Source organism: Rhagoletis pomonella, unplaced genomic scaffold (genome assembly GCF_013731165.1).
Source record: "Rhagoletis pomonella isolate Grant_MI unplaced genomic scaffold, Rhpom_1.0 Rhpom_scaffold_00014, whole genome shotgun sequence".
NCBI lineage: Eukaryota > Metazoa > Arthropoda > Insecta > Diptera > Tephritidae > Rhagoletis > Rhagoletis pomonella.
The window spans coordinates 8,001,253-8,020,170 of NW_023458568.1; the positions used below are offsets into that span (position 1 = coordinate 8,001,253).

The 18,918-nt window shown below is 41.0% G+C and overlaps 1 protein-coding gene across 1 annotated transcript in view; it reads right to left on the reverse strand.

Annotated features, from left to right (window-relative positions):
- The window catches only part of LOC118749126 (ribose-phosphate pyrophosphokinase 1-like), a 537,936-nt gene that overhangs the window by 516,178 nt on the left and 2,840 nt on the right, over positions 1-18,918 (reverse strand). The window lies entirely within an intron of this gene.

Sequence of the window (18,918 nt, forward strand, 5' to 3'; positions counted from 1 at the left end):
TATCGATCCTAATATACATTTTTTTAATCAGGTAAAGGTACGTATTATGCACTTATACCTAAAATGCAGTTATATGAGAAAAATATAAACGCCGCAGGCTAGAAATTTTAATATATCTATATATTAAGATTATATTGCGCGATTTTTTATTAATTATTTGTTTATTTATTTCATTTTCTTCATTATTATTGCTTCAAAGATCTTTTCGAGTCGACTTAATTTGGACTATGAATGTGCCACATTAAAACCACTTAATAGCCACTTGAATAAATTCGTCTGTTAACAAATACATATGCATACCTAAAAAAACCAAAAATCAGCTGTTTTTGTTCATACACCGTAAATAGCCCCTTTGTGTCGATAGCTTTTATATTTGTTTGATCATTCAATTGAAATCAGAAAGCGAAACAATAAATTTAATTATATTGTAAGTATATTTAATATGATTACATTTGCAAGAAATCCTGATTTCTATACAATATTTTATTCTATTTCAAGATGTTCGACGACGATCGTTTGGTGCAACTAGTGCACAGCCAGGACGTCGTTTATAATAAATTTTCCTCGGGCTACAGGCTGCCACTAAAAAGGCAATCGGCATGGGAGGCTATAGCCAACGATTTAGGAGCCACAGATTACTCTTCATGTATTGATATCACTGTATTTCATTATTTTTTCATGTTTTGTTGCAGTGGAAGAATGCACAAAACGTTGGAAGACACTGCGCGAGCGATACAAAAGAGAATACAAGGCGTTGGATGCACCGTCCGGAAGCGCTGCAAAAAGCTCAACAGCTTGGTCCTTGTTTGATCAACTAAATTTTCTTAAACCTTATGTGAAACCACGAAAGTAAATATGTTATGCAATGCGGAATGATTGTTATTAACATAAAAATTTTCCCAGTAATCGATGTATAATCAACGTGTTGGAGGAAACCATTTCGCTAAGTTCACCTTCCTCGCAAACATCATCCCCTATTTTAAACGAATCCATGATTCTGTGCCGCAATCCCCACCGCTATTGCCACAAGAGCTGTTGTAAGAGCAATTGTCGGGTGTAGTGGCACCACGTCGAAAGCGCAAAAAGTCTGATAATGCCAACGAAGAATTTCGTGTGGCATTGGAGTTGTACAAATATGTTTGCAAAGAACAGCTGACACCGAAATGCAGCGAAACATTACGTGCTTTTGGACAGACGATTGTCGCGACCATTGCCGAAATGAGTGCTGAGAGGCAAATCAAAGCCATTCAGCTTGTGACGAATACAGTAATGGCTCTCAAACTGGAGCATGGAGTATAAGTTTCGCCATACAGCCCGATTCTGTAAAAACTGACAGCGTTGCTTGTCAGTGCTGCCATGTCAGAGACGTTGTCAGTTGAAAGCTCCCCTGCTATTCTAGTTCGATGACTGAAAAGCTGAAAGCTCTTTAAACTCACCACGCAATGAAAGGCAAAACAGCTGACTGGTGAGTTAAGTCAAACAGATTTCAACTGAGAAGAAGTAAGTTTGTTTACATATTTTATGTAAAAAAATACTTAAAATGTGTTATTATTTTGATAGTGTGATAAAAACTTCTTTATTTTCTTTTCTTTTGAAATAATATGTGTGCTACATATAAATGTATGTAGGTGCGTAAAGTTTGAACGGAGTTCCAAGCAGGCAAAAACAATCCAAAGGAGCCGCGGCATATGCAATTGCTTTGGGAGGAGGTAGCACAAGGGCTGAGTTCCTTAAATGATCCAATACGCACGGCAATCAAATGGAAAGAGGTTATATATACATACACTGCCGGAACAAACTATTGGCACAGCAAATTTTTCACAATATATGCAACAATTTTCATTCTAATATTTTTCTGCTAATTTCGTATAAAAGTATAGTTCATACTACAACAAAAAACATAAAAATATAATTCCTAAACTTTATGCAAAACTCACGAAAATGCAGCAAATTTTCATGAAAATTTTTAACTTTTTAATCAGATTTTTTAGAATTTTTTTGAGTATGCAGATTTGTAGCGCAATTTTATTATAATAAAGTGCAAGTTTTAAGTAGCTAGGAATTACCGTTGATTTTTGGCAATTTGTTTTCACGCAGTCTCTTCCATACAAAATTTTTTTTTACTTTATATGGAAAAAATGCAAAACACCTTCAACAAAAAAAAATTCTCAAAAATCAACACGATTTTTGACTAACTCCGAACTTGCATTTTCTTTACTAGAATTTAATTGGCTGCAAAATTGCATACTCAAAAATTTTTATAAAAATCTGATTAAAAAGTTGAAAATTTTGACGAAAATTTGCTGAATTTTCGCCAGTTTTGCACAAAGTTTAGGAATTTTATTTGTATATAAATGTATATGTTATTATATATGTTGTTGATTAAACCATTTTTTTATAAGAATTTTTTTATAGAATAAAAATTTTTGCATTTTGGAGATGCCCAGCCCTAGTGTATCACTCCATTTTTCCATTTTATCAATTTTTTCTTTTTTTTCCTGGGCTTTCATAGCCAATGCATAAATTAAAATTTCTTCCTCCATAATTTCACAATTTCACAAATTTCAAAAATTAACATAATAAACCGCTGTCAGCACCTTTTCTAGAACTGATAAGACTGTCAGCAAAACAAGCTTTTGTTAGAGCGCTAGAATAGCGAACAATGACTAGCTGTCATGAAAGTGACTGTGGTGAACTTGTCAGTGATGCGGAATCGGGCTGTAAGACTCCTAATTAACAATCTTCACTCATTTGGAATATGTACCTTCATTTAACAGTATGTATGTACATTAGGGTGGTCCAAAAATTTATGCTAGAAAAGTAAAATCGGAAATTTAATGCTCTCACCCCCTAGGATTGTTCTATACCGAAAAAAATATACCCCTGTTTTTTTATTTTAAAATCAAAATATATTTAGAGGTCGCTCAAAGTTTCCCATGTATTTTGTATGGGGAAAAAAAGACTTTTCGTAGAAATGGCTAGAATCCATGGAAATAAAAATTTTTCAATCTGAAAACTCTGCTTCTCTTCAGAAGACTTCAGAGAACAATGCCCAATTATGTATTTAAACGTTTTTTAATTTAAACTATTTTTTTCTTTTTTTCTTTTGTATATTTCTGTTTGTATATTTGATTTTTTTTTGGATATTTCGGAGACCCTTAAAAAATAGTTAAAATTAAAAAATGTTTAAATAAACAATTGGGCATTATTCTCTGAAGTCTGAAGAAGAGAAGCAGAGTTTTCAGATTAAAATTTGGATTTCCATGGATTCTATGCCATTTCTACGAAAAGTCTTTTTTTCCCCATACAAAATACATGGGAAACTTTGAGCGCTTTGAGCGACCTCTAAATATATTTTGATTTTAAAATAAAAAACAGGGGTATATTTTTTTTCGGTATAGAACAATCCTAGGGGGTGAGAGCATTAAATTTCCGACTTTACTTTTTTGGATCACCCTAATGTACATACATCCCTCGCGAGGGCAGGCACCTTGTCGTTGGAGCGGGGGCTTAGCTGAATCACCAACCGGTCCTCCTCTGGTCTAAGGTAACGCGGATGTGGCAGCCTCCACGCTACCTTCCACCACTGCCATCTCTTAATCCAGGGTGTTAAGCGACACCGTTCCTATTGGACGGTTTGCAGCCAGGAGGGTATAAACCGGCTGTATTATAACGGCACCTTTCCGACACCGGGCCGCATCGGAGAGTAACGGTGGCCTTACCGCGACAAGGGGCGCTGGCGCGGCGGACTTTGAAGATCCCCTATAAAACCTTAGACTGCTGAGCTCGCCTCGTCGAGCAGGCGGTCGTACGAAAAAGATGATTTCAACAAACAAAAAACAACAAAAAACAAAAAAACATAAAAAAAAACAACAACAGCAACTACAGCTACAACAACATCTACTACAACACCCGCGCCACCAGCGGCGGTGGGTACAACGGCATCAGCTGTAACAATAGCAAGAGCTACTACAGGTACACCAGTAACGCCAAGCAGCAGCACGCTAGAAGGCTCTAAGAGCGTCAAGTGCAAGAGCAGCTTCTTGGACAAACTAACAGCAGAGGAAGCATCGCTGTTCATTGAGCATGCGAGGGATGACGAACATCCAGACACCAGTGCAGAGGCGTCCTGTAGCAAGACACGGGGCAAAAAAGGTACTTGCGCAAATCAAGATGTGTTAGATTTGTATGATTCATCTGTCGAACTAGATCGGCCGCAACACCGGTCCGGCAGTTCTCTTTTCAGGCACACAGAAACAGCGAGATAAGAAAGCAGCCACCGCACCGAGGGCAGTCACCGCTCCAATAGCCGGCATCGCTCAGGCAGTCGGCGCCGCTCCAAGAGTCGTCACCGCTCAAAGAGCCGGGAGCGGTAAAAGAGTCGTCACCGCTGAAAAGGCCGGGAGCGCTCTAAGAGTCGGCACCGCTCTGACAGCGGTCACCGGAAGGGGAAAGGTCCCCCAACGCCTCCGCCACATCTGACGAGTCTGGATGGCAGAAGCAGAGGAGGAAGAAAAGCCGCTGGGCCAAACCTCCGCCGGTGCCTCTTCCAGGTCAGCCAGGGGCTCTAGACGACCGACACCGCGAAGGTTTGAGCCGCTTCGGGGTAAAGTCGTACCTCCGCTACCAGGAGCAGGGCAAGCCCCCAGTTGAGGCCTGAGCCATGGCCTGCGTCAGAATGGAGGTCGAGAAAGAGCGTAGCAGTAAAGGCAACAAACCCGCACCTGCCAAAAGGCGGAAAAGCGGGCCCAATAAACAGGCACACTTACCCGCGCCTGCTGCAAAGCAGAGAAGCGGGCCACAGCAACAACAGCAGCACAGACCCGCGCCTGCCGAATGGCGGAGAAGCGGGGAACCACCAGGCCATAACAAAGGGGACGCAGTCAAGAGAGGGAGCGTCCAGCTGTCCCGTGTCAAAGCCTAAAGGGAAGGCTCAGCCTCCCTGGTGGTCACGGGAACTCTCGGTTCTTAGGAAAGAGGTTCGCAGACTGTTTAACAGGGCAAAGCGCACCGGGAACTGGGAGGAATACTCAGTCAGTCTGACAAAGTACAATAAGGAGATCAGGAAGGCCAAGCGTAGCAGCTTCAGGACCTTTTGTGAAAACATTGCATCCACTCCTGTAGCTGCTAGGCTTCATAAAGCTTTGGCAAGGGACAACACAGGCACGAGACTGGCAATAAGGCTACCTAACGGGACCTTTTCAGGTACGGAACAGGAAAGGGCACTCGCCCTGTTGTCGGCCCACTTTCCGGACGCCATTCCCACCACTAGGGAAGCTATGTTCCGTGCGTACAGACCATCCGCACCGGACTGGAAGCTGGCTAAGAGCCTTATAAACCGGCAAACGGTGCGGTGGGCTTTGGACTCCTTCGAACGGTACAAGTCCCCTGGGGTGGATGGTATATGTCCAGTGTTGCTGAAGCAGGGTGGAGAGCTCTTACTCCCACATCTTGTAGATGTTATGAGGGACAGTCTAGCGCTGGCCCACATTCCCAAGGTGTGGCAAAGGGCCAGGGTTATTTTTATCCCGAAGGTAGGTAAGAGAGATTACTCTCTTGCCAAGTCATTCAGGCCGATAAGTCTCACATCATTTATGTTGAAGGCAATGGAGAAAATTATTGACCATGAGATCAGGTTTAACACTCTGAAACAGACCCCTCTGCATTCCAACAAGCACGCGTACAGGGTGGGTAGATCCACGGACACTGCGCTGTATGCCTTAACGGAGGAAATACAAGGGGCCTTTGAGTGTGATGAGGTGGTGCTCTGTGCCTTCCTCGATATCGAGGGGGCCTTTGATAATGCCTCCCATTCGGGAGTAGATAGAGCTCTTGAGAAATATAACGTCCAGCCAACCATCCGGCGTTGGATAGCAAGGTTACTGCAGACCAGGATAGCCGAAACTGAAGTCGGTGGCAGCGTTGTTCAAATACAAACAACAAAAGGGTGCCCGCAAGGGGGAGTATTATCTCCTCTACTGTGGAGCTTAGTTGTGGACGAACTCCTACAGCTACTCACTAACGAGGGCGTTCGATGCCAAGGGTATGCGGACGACATAGTGATTATGGCTAGAGGGAAGTTCGCTAGTACTCTCTGTGACATCGTCCAACGAGGTCTTAACCTTGCAAAAAGGTGGTGCGCAGATGTAGGCTTAAATATCAATCCCTCCAAGACTGCTATAGTCCCCTTCACCAAGAAAAGAAATCTTCAGGGGATGAGGAACCTGACCCTGGACTGGGTCGCAATCAATGTCGCCACAGAGGTTAAGTATCTGGGGCTTACGCTGGACTCCAAGCTTCTGTGGAAGACCCATGTTGATGCGGTCACCTCCAAGGCCACCAGGGCGATTATGGTGTGCAAACGTCTGGCGGGCAAATCCTGGGGGTGCACTCCGAGGATCCTCAGATGGTAGTACACCATGATAGTGAGACCTATAGTAACGTACGGTGCGGTGGCTTGGCATTCCAGGACTACTTTAGTAACGGTGAGGCAGACCCTCTTTAAGCTTCAACGTTTGGCATGTGGGTGCATTACGGGAGCAATGCGCACATGCCCGACGGCAGCGCTAGAGGTAGTGCTGGAACTCGAGCCACTGCACCTCTTAGTTGAACAGGTTGCAAAGCGAACCCTCCTCAACTTTGCTAGGGAGGGCTTCGGCAAAGGGGAGGTGGTATTATCTAGGAACAGGGACAAGCTAGGTACCCAGCTCCCCCTGGCTCTTTTCTCCAGAGAGGATATCAACAGACAGGTTATCTTCAAAAGGAATTTCAGGACTTACACCTACAGCAAGGTGACCTGGTGTGCCTCTATTATGGAAAGGCACATACAGGCGAGCACAATACAGTGGTACACTGACGGCTCCAAAACACCTGCGGGGATTGGAGCAGGCGTGTACGGCCCCAGGCTGAAGCTTTCGGTGCCCCTGGGAACCTTCCCAAGCATCTTTCAAGCGGAGGTCTATGCCATCAGTTTGTGCGCTGAGATCAACATGAGTAGGAATTATAGGAATGAAAGGATACTTATACTAAGTGATAGTCAGGCGGCACTTATGGCTCTCTAATCATTCGAGATCAAGTCCTCCTTGGTTTTGGAATGTGTCGAGAGGCTTAATGCTCTGGCGGAGGTCAATGATATCCAACTAATGTGGGTACCAGGGCACACGGGGGTGGCAGGAAATGAGGAGGCTGATCACCTGGCCAGATTAGCTGCTTCCTCGGCCCCGATAGGACCTGAGCCCTTTCTGGCAGTGGGACCAAGTACTATAAAGGATATGCTCAGAAGGGACATTAGAAAACTGAGGGAACTGCATTGGCGTGGCACCATGGGTCAGCGTCAGGCGAAGAGCATATTAGGAGGTTACAATCTGACAAGATACAGGCTACTCATGAATTTTCCAAAGGACAAACTGAGGGTAATTACCGGATTTTTGACCGGCCACTGTAGGCTAAGAGGGCACATGTATAAACTAGGTATCTGGTCCAGCGACCTGTGCCGCTTCTGCGATGCCGCCAAGGAAACTCCCCTACACCTTCTTGTAGAGTGTGAGGCCGTGGCGCGCAGGAGGCTTAGAAGCATAGGGTACGTCTGGCCAAGAGAGGAGCACATACACTCACTGTCCCCGGGGTCCATTATGACGTTTTTAGATACTCTGGGGCTTGCTGAGGAGTTGTGATGAGCTAGGGGCACAATAGACCCAGCGGTCGCAGTGCATTACCCAACCAACTATCTATCTATCTATCTATCTACATAAGCGGAAGAAATGGGAAGAGCATCTGAAGACCTGCAACTTCGCCTCTGGTGTGAGCAAGCTTTGGTCAACCGTGAGGTCGTTGTCCAACCCGACGAAGCGCGACGACAGAGTCGAGATAGACTTTGGTGACCACGCTTCGTCGGACCCGGAGAGATGCGCGAGCTATTTTAGCCGGCAGTTCATTCTGCATCCTCCGGTGGATAAAGCCAAACGTCGAGTGACCAGAAAGCTGCACAAAATGCCAAAACCTAGTGCGCCTCTTGTTTTCACCAGCGGTGAGGTAAGGGTAGCCATCGGGAAGGCGAAAGCCTCCAAAGCTATTGGACCCGACGGAATATGCATGTTGATGCTGAAAAATTTGGGTCCTGCGGGAGTAGCGTACCTAACGGAGGTCCTCAACCTGTCAATGGCCACTCTCGTCATTCCAGACATCTGGAAAATGGGGAGAGTGGTCCCACTGCTCAAACCGGGGAAACCAGCCAACAAAGGAGCAAAGTAGCGAAGACACTTGAGGCCCTGATGCTTCCGTACTTCACGAACCACCTGACCCCAGCGAAGCATCAACATGGGTTCCGTAAAGTGCATAGTACAACAACAGCACTTAACGCCATAAACACTCAGATAACTCGTGGCCTAAACCGAAACCGCCCCTGTGAGAGAACTATTCTAGTAGCGTTGGACCTGTCCAAAGCGTTCGACACTATCAGTCATTCAACGCTACTAGAAGATATACAGGCCTCCTCACTCCCACAGGGACTCAAACGGTGGTCGGCGAATTACCTGAGTGGTCGACACTCGTCAGTAATCTTCAGAGACAAAACCAGCAAGCCACGTAAAATTAACCAGGGGGTACCACAGGGTGGTGTCCTGTCCCCGCTACTGTTTAATTATTACATATCAAAGCTTCCTCAGCCACCAGAGGGTGTTAATATAGTCTCATATGCTGACGATTGTTCGATCATGGCGTCTGGGAATGGAATTGATGACTTGTGCTCAAAAGTAAACGGTTACCTCTCCGAACTTTCTCGCTTCTTCACTGCAAGGAGCCTAGCCCTATCCCCTGCGAAATCCTCGGCAACCCTTTTCACCACCTGGACGAAGGAGGTCAGACTGCCACTGGGTATTCACGGCGATGACGTAACAATACCGATGGTGAATAACCCGAAAATCCTCGGAGTTACCTTCGACAGTCTGCTCTCCTTCTCGGCGCATACAACCGCAATTGTCAACAAGGTACAGAGCCGCAACAATGTCCTCTAGTCGCTGGCCGGCAGCACTTGGGGCAAAGATAAAGAAACGTTGTTGGCAACATACAAGGCAATTGGCCGGCCGGTTCTGAACTACGCAGCGCCCGTATGGTCGCCGGGGACTAGCAGGACGTAGTGGATGAAGCTGCAGACCTGCCAAAACACGGCATTACGTACCGCGACAGGATGCCTCCTGATGACGCCTCTACATCACCTTCATGACGAGGCCCAGATGCTCCCGGTAAAGGAGCATAACTTAATGCTTTGGCTACTGACGTGGCCATCCCAGCGGGCAACTGCTCGCGAAGAGCCCTCGCCACGGCACGTCAGGAGGCATCTTTACGAACTGACAGACGAAGTCCAGAGGTATATTAAACAACCTCTGGACCCAACAACCTACCGACAGGCCCTCAACGGCATTCACAGGGAATCAGTCTCAAGTTATGTAGACTCCCGCCCTGTGAATGCCGTTCTAGGCACACAACCACCGGACGTGGACGGGACAGAACTTTGTCTGCCTCGGGAGACCCGCACAACAATAGCCCAACTTCGCTCTGGCTATTGCAGCAGGCTCAACAGCTACCTGGGCAGAATCAACGAGGATGTGCCCAACCAATGCCCGGCATGTGGAGAGTCGCCACATGACTCCCGGCACCTCTTCACATGCCCTGAGAATCCCACTCAGCCAACGCCCCTGTCCCTATGGACAGCCCCTGTGGAAGTCGCACACTTCCTGGGCTTCCCCTTAGCTGAAATAGACGACAACGATGATGGATGATCCGTCCCGAACGGGGCTTAGTAGCCGCAACAACAACAACAACAACAACATCGGGGAGGGATATAGCACAGAGCTAAGTAAATAGATCCTTTGCCAGCCTGTACACGAATGCATTTGAACTCTACTGAATCAATGTGTGGAAGACTAACTTCTTCAGATGGTATTGAAGAGTCTACACCGAAGAGTACGCCACCACCGATTCTATCCTCCCTATATTGTCTATAGATATGATAATTATCTGGAAGAATCTCTGAATTGAAAATGTGAGGTTTCACCCAAGTTTCAGTAAAAGAAAGAATATTATAATTACATTCAAGGCCTTTAAAGTATAAGTTCGTTAATTTAGTATTTAAGCCTCTTACATTTTGGTAATAAATACTTAAAGCAGATTTAATAATTAGTTTTTTGATTCAGTGTTATGACGGCCTATATTCGAATTTACGAACGAAAGCTCCGGGGGGCCAAAAAGAACTACTAAGCAGCGCATTAAAATTATCTAAATTTACGTCAATTTTAAATGAAGCAATATTTCTTTCGTAATTAAAATTAAATTTTCTGATGCTTAAGTCGACAGTTGAAATTTTTGATGAGATGTAAAGCTTTATATCGTCTTCGGTAGTGTCTCTCGAAAATCTAGAAACAAAGATTGACTTCTTTGGCGGAACCACAACTAGTTTCCTCGTATCAGACTGGACTATCGGTGGAGGGGGTTGAGTTTCTGCGTTAGTAGTTGAGGATAGGGAAGGCGGTGGAGGCTTTGAAGATGATGCCACCACTTCAATGGGGGAAGGGGAAGATACTTCAGACTCTTTATTATCTGATGCTGGAGGACACGGAGAGGATAAATTAATTAAGTCCGTCGGAAGATTATTCTGACGTGCAACGGAAGCAAATTTCCTTAGATGGACTATGAAGACGCTTACGTTTAGACACACGGATATCCTTAACAGATTGCAAGGTATCTAAACATTTGAATGATTTAAACATATTTTCATAATGCTTAAATTTTTCTGTCAGTACCGACAATTCCCTTCCTATTTCTGTAAAACCATTTCTGGTTTGCCTAAATAGCTTGAAAAGATCAACTTCGGTTGACCTGCGCTTTACGCAAGACCAGCGAAGGCCCTTGCCATCATTAATAGCGTCCAGAATTCTTCCCGTCAAACCAGCACATTTCAGATGGTAAATACCATCACACAGCCAGCACGATAAGTAGCGTTCAGAATCGCTTTTAATTTGGCAAGTATCAAGATCACACTTCATATTGAAAGATTTATGTAATACACTCGTTAATAAAAGACAAACACAATAAATTATAACAATTAAGGAGCTGATGTAAAGAGCTTTAAATAAATGTAGCGAACAGGTTGAGTATCGCTGTAATTATGACACTTAATAAACGCAACGCAAACAGCTGTGACAAGAATTACTAGAAGAAGTAAACAAAAAGAGTAGAACAAATGTGCAAAAACAAAATGAAAGTTAACTACAAAGGATACAACAACAATGATAGCAACAAATGACTCGGCAAAATTAGAATGTATGCTAGTGAAATTTAATTAAATTTACTTTAATATAAAACCAATAACTTTCACTTAGCTTCAATTATTTCACACTCTGATGCTCATAAGCACTTTTTATCACTACTTTAACACAGAATTAGCACAATCAACTTAGTAAGTAGAAAGCCAAAATCAGAGCACAATAAAGTACAACCTCACAGCTTGACGTTTGCTTAGTAGTATTTTTTTATCCACTGCTTTATATCAGTGCCCGCCAAAAAGAGAAAAGTATTAAAATGAGAATGTATTAGTTATGAAACAAAAAATGAGAATGTATTGGTGGTAATGCACGGAAAAAAATTCTGTGTTGTATTACTTTTTATAAAAACTTTGGTATGTTTTTTTGCCGTTTTTTCATGGTGCGCTATTTTTTAGATCGAAACAACATAGAAACATATAATGAAAGTTAACGGCCCTAAGAAAGGAAAAAGTTGGTAAAATTTTGTATGTATTGTACAAAATTATTATTATTTTTTTATAATTTAAGTGTGGATTTCTGAGCAAAAAAGATAACGTGCTTCGAGCACTCTGAATATTAAAAGAAAATTTCGTTGATTTCAAGTAGAAATAAAATAAAAATATATATATCTAATATATATTTATTTTAAAATTAGGTAAAACTTGACATTTAAGAACAATTTAAAATAACGATTAAACCAAAAGATAAATAACAAAACATATTGTATGTTGTAATTGAGGACTAGTCTGGTATTAAAAAAAAAATACATAATTCACAAAGTTCTTTTAATATGAAGAAAAAGCACGACTTGGTACCATATACATACCTATTTCTAGGGGTGTATGTACGAAAAATTGTGTTATAAAACTTTTGAATGAATATTCATTCATTCTGCTCAGTGTACCTACTTTATTCAACAATAATGCGTCATGAACCTGCTTCGCCTATTGTCATGCAACTAAATAGAATTTGTTGCTCTTCTACTCTTTCTATTGACGTTCGGATTGTGTACGTGTAAGAAGCCGATTGTGTACATGTGAAAGGCCGAATATAGTTCGTTTCCCAGGAAAGTGTTTGGCGGGCACTGCTCTATATAAACGAGTAAAAAAGAATCTTTGTTGCCCCTTATCGAGAAACTTGGGTCCGGTTTAGTTATTTGTACAATGATTTTCGGTAGTTGCGTCCAAACGCATAATCCGAATCCAAAAACTTTAACGTCACGTGTAATCAAAGGATTAAAATTTTATTTAAAATATATGTTTCAAATTTTCGAGCACTATCATATTAATAAATTCGGTCGGCACTATGCACTTTTTTGCGAATTTCGACGTGGGTTGTGCGCAAAAATACAGTGGATGGCGTAGCCGGAGTGATGTGCACAAGACGTGTTGTATAGCTTCGACATGCGGAAGCCCTTCTTCTCCGGCAACACAGAAAGGAGAATTCTACTTAGTAAGAAGCGCGGCCAAAGGCAGAAGCAAGTGCAACAGGTGGTGGTCCCAACAAAGTGCATGTCTTCAATGGATTGGAAGAAGCTGTTATTGCATTAACTGGATTGAGAACCAGTTCTTCAAGCATAGGAGTAGTTCTGGCTTGTGGTTCAACAATTCAACCAGAAGCTGACATTGATGCGCCCATGGTTACTATGCCCGACAGCTTCGCGTATCTTTGTGAAATCATTCCCATAGCGCGCTCTTACTCCTATGCTATAATTGCAAATGCAATAGAATCCACCGTGTCCTTCAAAATATGTAAAATCAAACAATTTTACTATAAATAAGCACTTCATGAGTGTTTTCTTAATTCCTTTCCACTTTATTCTCCTTCATTCAGCTATCTTCGAAAAACAACTGATAGCTGGCAATGCTGCACATGTTTCCGCAAGGGTTACAGCATGTGGATTTTTCGTTTTTCGTAGCGTAGCTACGAATTACGAATTACGAAAATTCGGCTTTTAGAATAAGGGGGTAAATATTCGTTGGCGTCACCTTCGTTTGCGTAATTTTCTAGAACAAGTGTAGAATAGCGACCGTTTAGCTATAAAATACCCAAAAATGCCGATTGGTAGAACTTTTTACGCTTATTTCAACGATACCAAATTTATTTATTATATCAGCTGAAGAACAAATTAATTACCTTTATGGTGACGTCATTAGCTTTTTAAGCGGTTATAAAGTTCATAAGATATTAATATTTGAAATATCTAAAAAGTGAACTTTAACCTTCTAGAACCTCTTCATTTTTTACATACGCCAAATCATTTTGGCATGGTTGAAATGAGCATAAAAAGTTCTAGCTCTGATCCCATGAACCAGACATGGGCACTTTTGCCCGTATGGGCTTTTTTACCCGTATGGGCCAGCGAGCCAATTTCGCGGGCTGGATCAGGGGAAAATCATGGGCAAACGGGAAGGGGGCAACAAATCTGACTAATACACGTATAGCAATGAGAGCCACTGCACACGCATCCTGGAGTAAAAAGGCTCACTCTCCCAAACGTACGCCACATACACTCCTCGTCATTTGAATAGCTCAACTTCTTAATCTTTAGTATTTACACTTTTAATTTTGTTTATTTAATATTCGTTACATTACATTACTTTATACAGAGTTAAAAAAATGTCAACAAAGGGGTACAATAAAGAGCAAGTTTCAAGTGTCTGTAAAATAGCGGTGATTTTTGACAATTTTTTTGGTGATAGTGCTGCGCATTTTCTCTCATACAAAGTATGCTCGACAAAACTTTTATATGGAATAAAATGCGCAGCACTGTCAATAAAAAATAAATGAATTTGAAAAATCGGGGCTGTTTTAGAGTCACTTCAAACTTGCACTTAATTACACTATAATTGAATGGGCTACAAAACTGCATATCAGAAATTTATCTAAAAATATTATTAACTTATTCACTGCAGGTCATTAGGATGGCACACTCCTATGTTGACCTTTTTTAAGAACTGTTTCCAGCTCTCGAGAAAAACGAAAAAATCATATAAAATGCCGCCCAAGAAATGGAAAATAAACTTTCTTTTAAGTTTTAGTTTGTAAAAAATTTTAAAATTGCATTTACCCGTAGAATATGCTATATCGTCACTAGACACGAATAAAGGCGCATAAAAAAATTTCAGCGTCAAATACTCTTTACATATTTCGCCAAAGTTTTTTATAAGCATCTTTTTTCGCAACATTTTTTTAAACGCTTTTTTCACCGTCAAAACACCAGCGCGCCTTTATTCGTATGTAGTGACGATATTTTTACAAAAAATTTATATTAAATAAACAAACGGAAAACTGTAAATACTAAGAATTGAAAGGGTGTGCAATTCAAATGACGTGGAGTGTATTTGAGCGGATGTGATCACTACCACAAGTAAACGCGAGCTGAAAGCGTGATTGTGTTAGTGTGCCAATTACGTTTGAATGAATTTGCGTTCGCTTTGTTACGCTCTCGCATGTATTTGCATGTGATGCTTACGCTCTTTAAGCAGGCGCTCACTCTCTGTCCATGCTTGTATATGAGCAAATTTGACATCGATATAACTGTTGCCAACTTTGTGCCTTTCGCAAGAAATTAAATGCGTTTAGGGAATTAAAAGGCGAAAATTGTTTAGTTTAGCGCTTGTTTTGTTCTTTGGTGCCCTTTTCAAGGCAATTTTATAATAAAAACGTGATTCTATGGTGACATTGTATTTGACTTACACATGTTAGTGTTTGGCCGAGCTTCTCCTCTGGATAATATGCTCCAAGATAATCCAAACGCAATATTTTCACACAGTCTCTATCACGGAATCCATAGAATATTCTGCTAATTAGCTGGGTGTGTGCATTTGTACAAAAGTAAGCAATTGCATGAAAATAAAGCCTCTAGAAAAACCAAGTTTTGGAAATTGTTTTACGAATAAAAAAACATTTTGCAAATTAAATTTATTAAATTGATTAACTGCGCATAGTTGGAAATATTTACAAGTTTCATTGTGTGATTACTTAAAGTATTTGAACATACAGCTTTATATGCGAAAATACCATTAAACACAGCAACACAAAATTGGTGTTTTTTTTTTTGGTGCTTTTTTAAATAATAAACTTGGCGATCAGGGCTGCCAACTTGGCTCAAACCGTGCCATTTTTGGCACTATTTTACATGAAATGGCACTGAATTTTTCAATTTTGCACAAAGTGCCAACATGGCACTTTTGAAAAAAAGCCAAATTTAAATACATTTTTGTGAAATCCTTTGCGTGTACTTCTTTTTCTCAACTAAAATTTTTTAATTTCTATAGTGTATACAACTGGCTTATCTTACTTTGACATTGGGCTTTTTTTTAATTTGTCTAATTTTAATGCTAATGGGAAGAACTAAAGAGAATGACACCTTTTTTGGCACTTTTAATTTTTTATTTGGCACGTTTTAGCTCTTTTTTATCCTCAATATGGCACTTCATAGCTATGTATTTTTGGCAGCCCTGTTGGAAAATTTGATCACTAGCTGGCCTTTACCGAGCGCTCTTTGCTGGGTTCGGACTACAAAAATGGAAGTAAATATCAAGTATTCGTAGTAGATGTGCATTTCTTATCTTTATAAAAAACAATTCATTTCTCCTCGTATCCTTGTACAAATAAGGAGCTAAAGCGGCCTTATTAGGGTCGATATCTGTAGACTGGAAAATCGACCAGCTAGTGGTTGAGATGTCATTTACACGGGTCGATTTTGGTTGAACAACAAAAATCTACTAGAAAATCGACCCGTGTAAAGGCGCCTTAATCCAGCGAGCAATTATCATTAAAGTTAAAATGCCTTGGTTAAAATTAATAAAAAGTTATTTCATTCTTTCTTTACCGGGACAATTGTTACATCGGTGGGCAACGACGCAATTACAGAACTTTAGACAGAGCAATATTTTTCGATCGGATTCAAATCGGGCGATTGTGAGAGCCTATTCACGAATTCAAGTGTATTTGCAAAGTTGCTGTAGCTCACCAATGTAACAATCGTGTCGATAAAAAGGTAAAATATAACTTTTAGTTTGCTATTAAAAACCCCACCTCCTTTCTATTTGAAGAGTAAATTTGTTGATGCAACAAAACGGAGCAGATTTTCAGTTGAGCAAAGTAGAGGACTAGGTTTCAAATTTTTTCGACAAAACGGAACAAATCTACTCCTATCGGAGCGAAGTCCGAACGATGGCTTATTGTGTATATGAGGAAAATGTATGCTCTTTGTTTGGTACACAAAGTCAGTATTACCGCAGCCGTACTGCGATGAACATGATGTCGGTGGGATATAAATAATTTTTTCGCAACTTTTCATCCCCTTCCTCCCGTAAACTGTTTTTCCCTTTCTCCAGCCCGCACTCGCACTTTCGCTACTGCGCGGGCAAAAAAGTGCCTATGTCTGCCATGAACCAATTAGAACAGATCTGCCGGTTGAGAAGCAGCCATTTGTAATAGCAATTGAGAAAAAGGTGTGTGACGTTCGTAATTTTGAAGTTTGTTTTTTCTGTTTTGCTTCTACACATAAATTTTGTCGGTGGTTTATTTCAGTGATTTTTTGTGCAAATGTAATTAAAATGAAGTGCGCGGTGATTGGATGCAAAAACACGTACAATAATAATAAATTGGTTAGCACAAACATGTGCACAACATTGCTTGCAGTTTTTCTTTATGCTTTGTCTTCATATTCTTTGTTTACTTTTCACAGAAAATAACATGGCGCCGAAATTAAAAACGTAAGCCAGAAAATTACTTTTTTCTTTTGCTTCATCTTGTCAGATCTTGAGTAGTTGGATCATGCTCTGATCCAATACTTTTCCTGAAAAATCCTGTAAAACTGTCAAACAGCAAAATTACTCTCTGAAGTGAGAGTAAAATGTGAGTAACAACAAAAAGTACGGGAACAAAAAAAAACATTTTTCCTGTAAAAACGTCAACCAGTGATTGCTCGACACTTTTCATGATTTTACCAGAAGAAAAACTTCGGGTAAAATTTTGTAACTTCATTCTCTACACAACTTCCAAAAGTCGCTCTCATTTACAAGATTTTGGAGGATTTTGGAGTATGGGAACATTTTTCCTGCAACTTCCTGCAAGTTCGTGTAAAATCCTGTAAGTTCATGGAGTACTGGATCAGAGCTTCTATTGATCTGCATTTTTCGTTTTTGCATAGCTGAACGTTCGGTATTCTTGATTTGTTCCCGGAAATGACGAACAACTTAAATCAAAAATGCATATTTTTATGTATTGTTTAGTATTTCCATTAAAACACCAAATATATTGCAAATTCGCGTACTTTTTGTGGTACCATTCTACTACCGTTTTCGCAAAATGCTATCACATTCTTCCCCTTTCTCCTACTTCCAAAATACAAATCTAGATAATGGAGTGTCAAATTTTAGCTGTCACAAATTACAAATTATTGAATCATGGGTATTAATAAAAAAGATTCAATTTAAATGTTTCTTGTTGGCGTAGTCGTTTTTTTCAAATTTATGGCTTTCGATTATAAAATCACATAACGCTGTATGCAAGTGGACTACTCATATGCATCTTTATTACCATTTCTTTTAAATGCAATCATCATTTCGCATTAATTTAAAAATAAAGCGGCCCTATGCGGATATCGTCATCGTCGACGATCGTCAGCGCATCAGTAGCATGGCTGGCGATGGCCGTATGGTCACTTTTACTGACGATGACGATATTCAACATAGGGCGGAATATGAAAGTTTTTGACACATTTTCTACAGTTTTCTAAGGAAATAATTATTTGTGTTAAGGGAACAGACATTGACCTTTCAACCAGACATCTGGTTACTTTGACAGCGTTACAGGCCGCCATTCGGCCAAACAAGTTTTCGAAGTAAATCAAAGTGAATTAGTCAGCAAGGCGTGCAAAGCAAGCCTGCATTGGGTCAGCGCCTCAAGCAAAGAGCCGCGTTTGCCCACCGTAGTTATAGTCGGTGTTCAAAAGAGAGAAATATCAAAAACATTTCTACCTTCTTTAATATGCCTTGGTTTTACCTTTAAATATTTTTATCATGCAATATAGTAATTTAACGTCATTTACTTAAAATTCAATTAATGCACGTCAACACAAAATGACGTTGCTGCCTTGTTTCCAATGCAATAGCTCTGATCCAATATTTTTCGTGAAAAAACCTGTAAAACTGTCAAACAGCAAAATTACTCTCTGAAGTCAGAGTAAAAAGTGAGCAACAACAAAAAGTGCGGGAACAAAAAAAAAACTTCCTGTAAAAACGTCAACCAGTGATTGCTCGACACTTTTCATGATTTTACCAGAAGAAAAAGTTCGGGTAAAATCTTGCAACTTCATTCTCTACACAACGCTCCAAAAGCCGCTCTCATTTACAGGATTTTGAGGTACGGGAACATTTATCCTGCAACTTCGTGTAAAATCCTGTAAGTTCATGGAGTACTGGATCAGAGCTAATGTTCGCAAACCAGGCCACAAACGACGAGCATGCTCACTGAAAATGAAGCCGAGCACGCTCGCGCACATGTTCGTTGTTTGTGGCCACTGTTACGCTAGGGCTGAAAGAAGCCCATGATTCACATGATTCAATAATAGCGGGTGATTTTTTAAGAGCTTGATAACTTTTTTTTT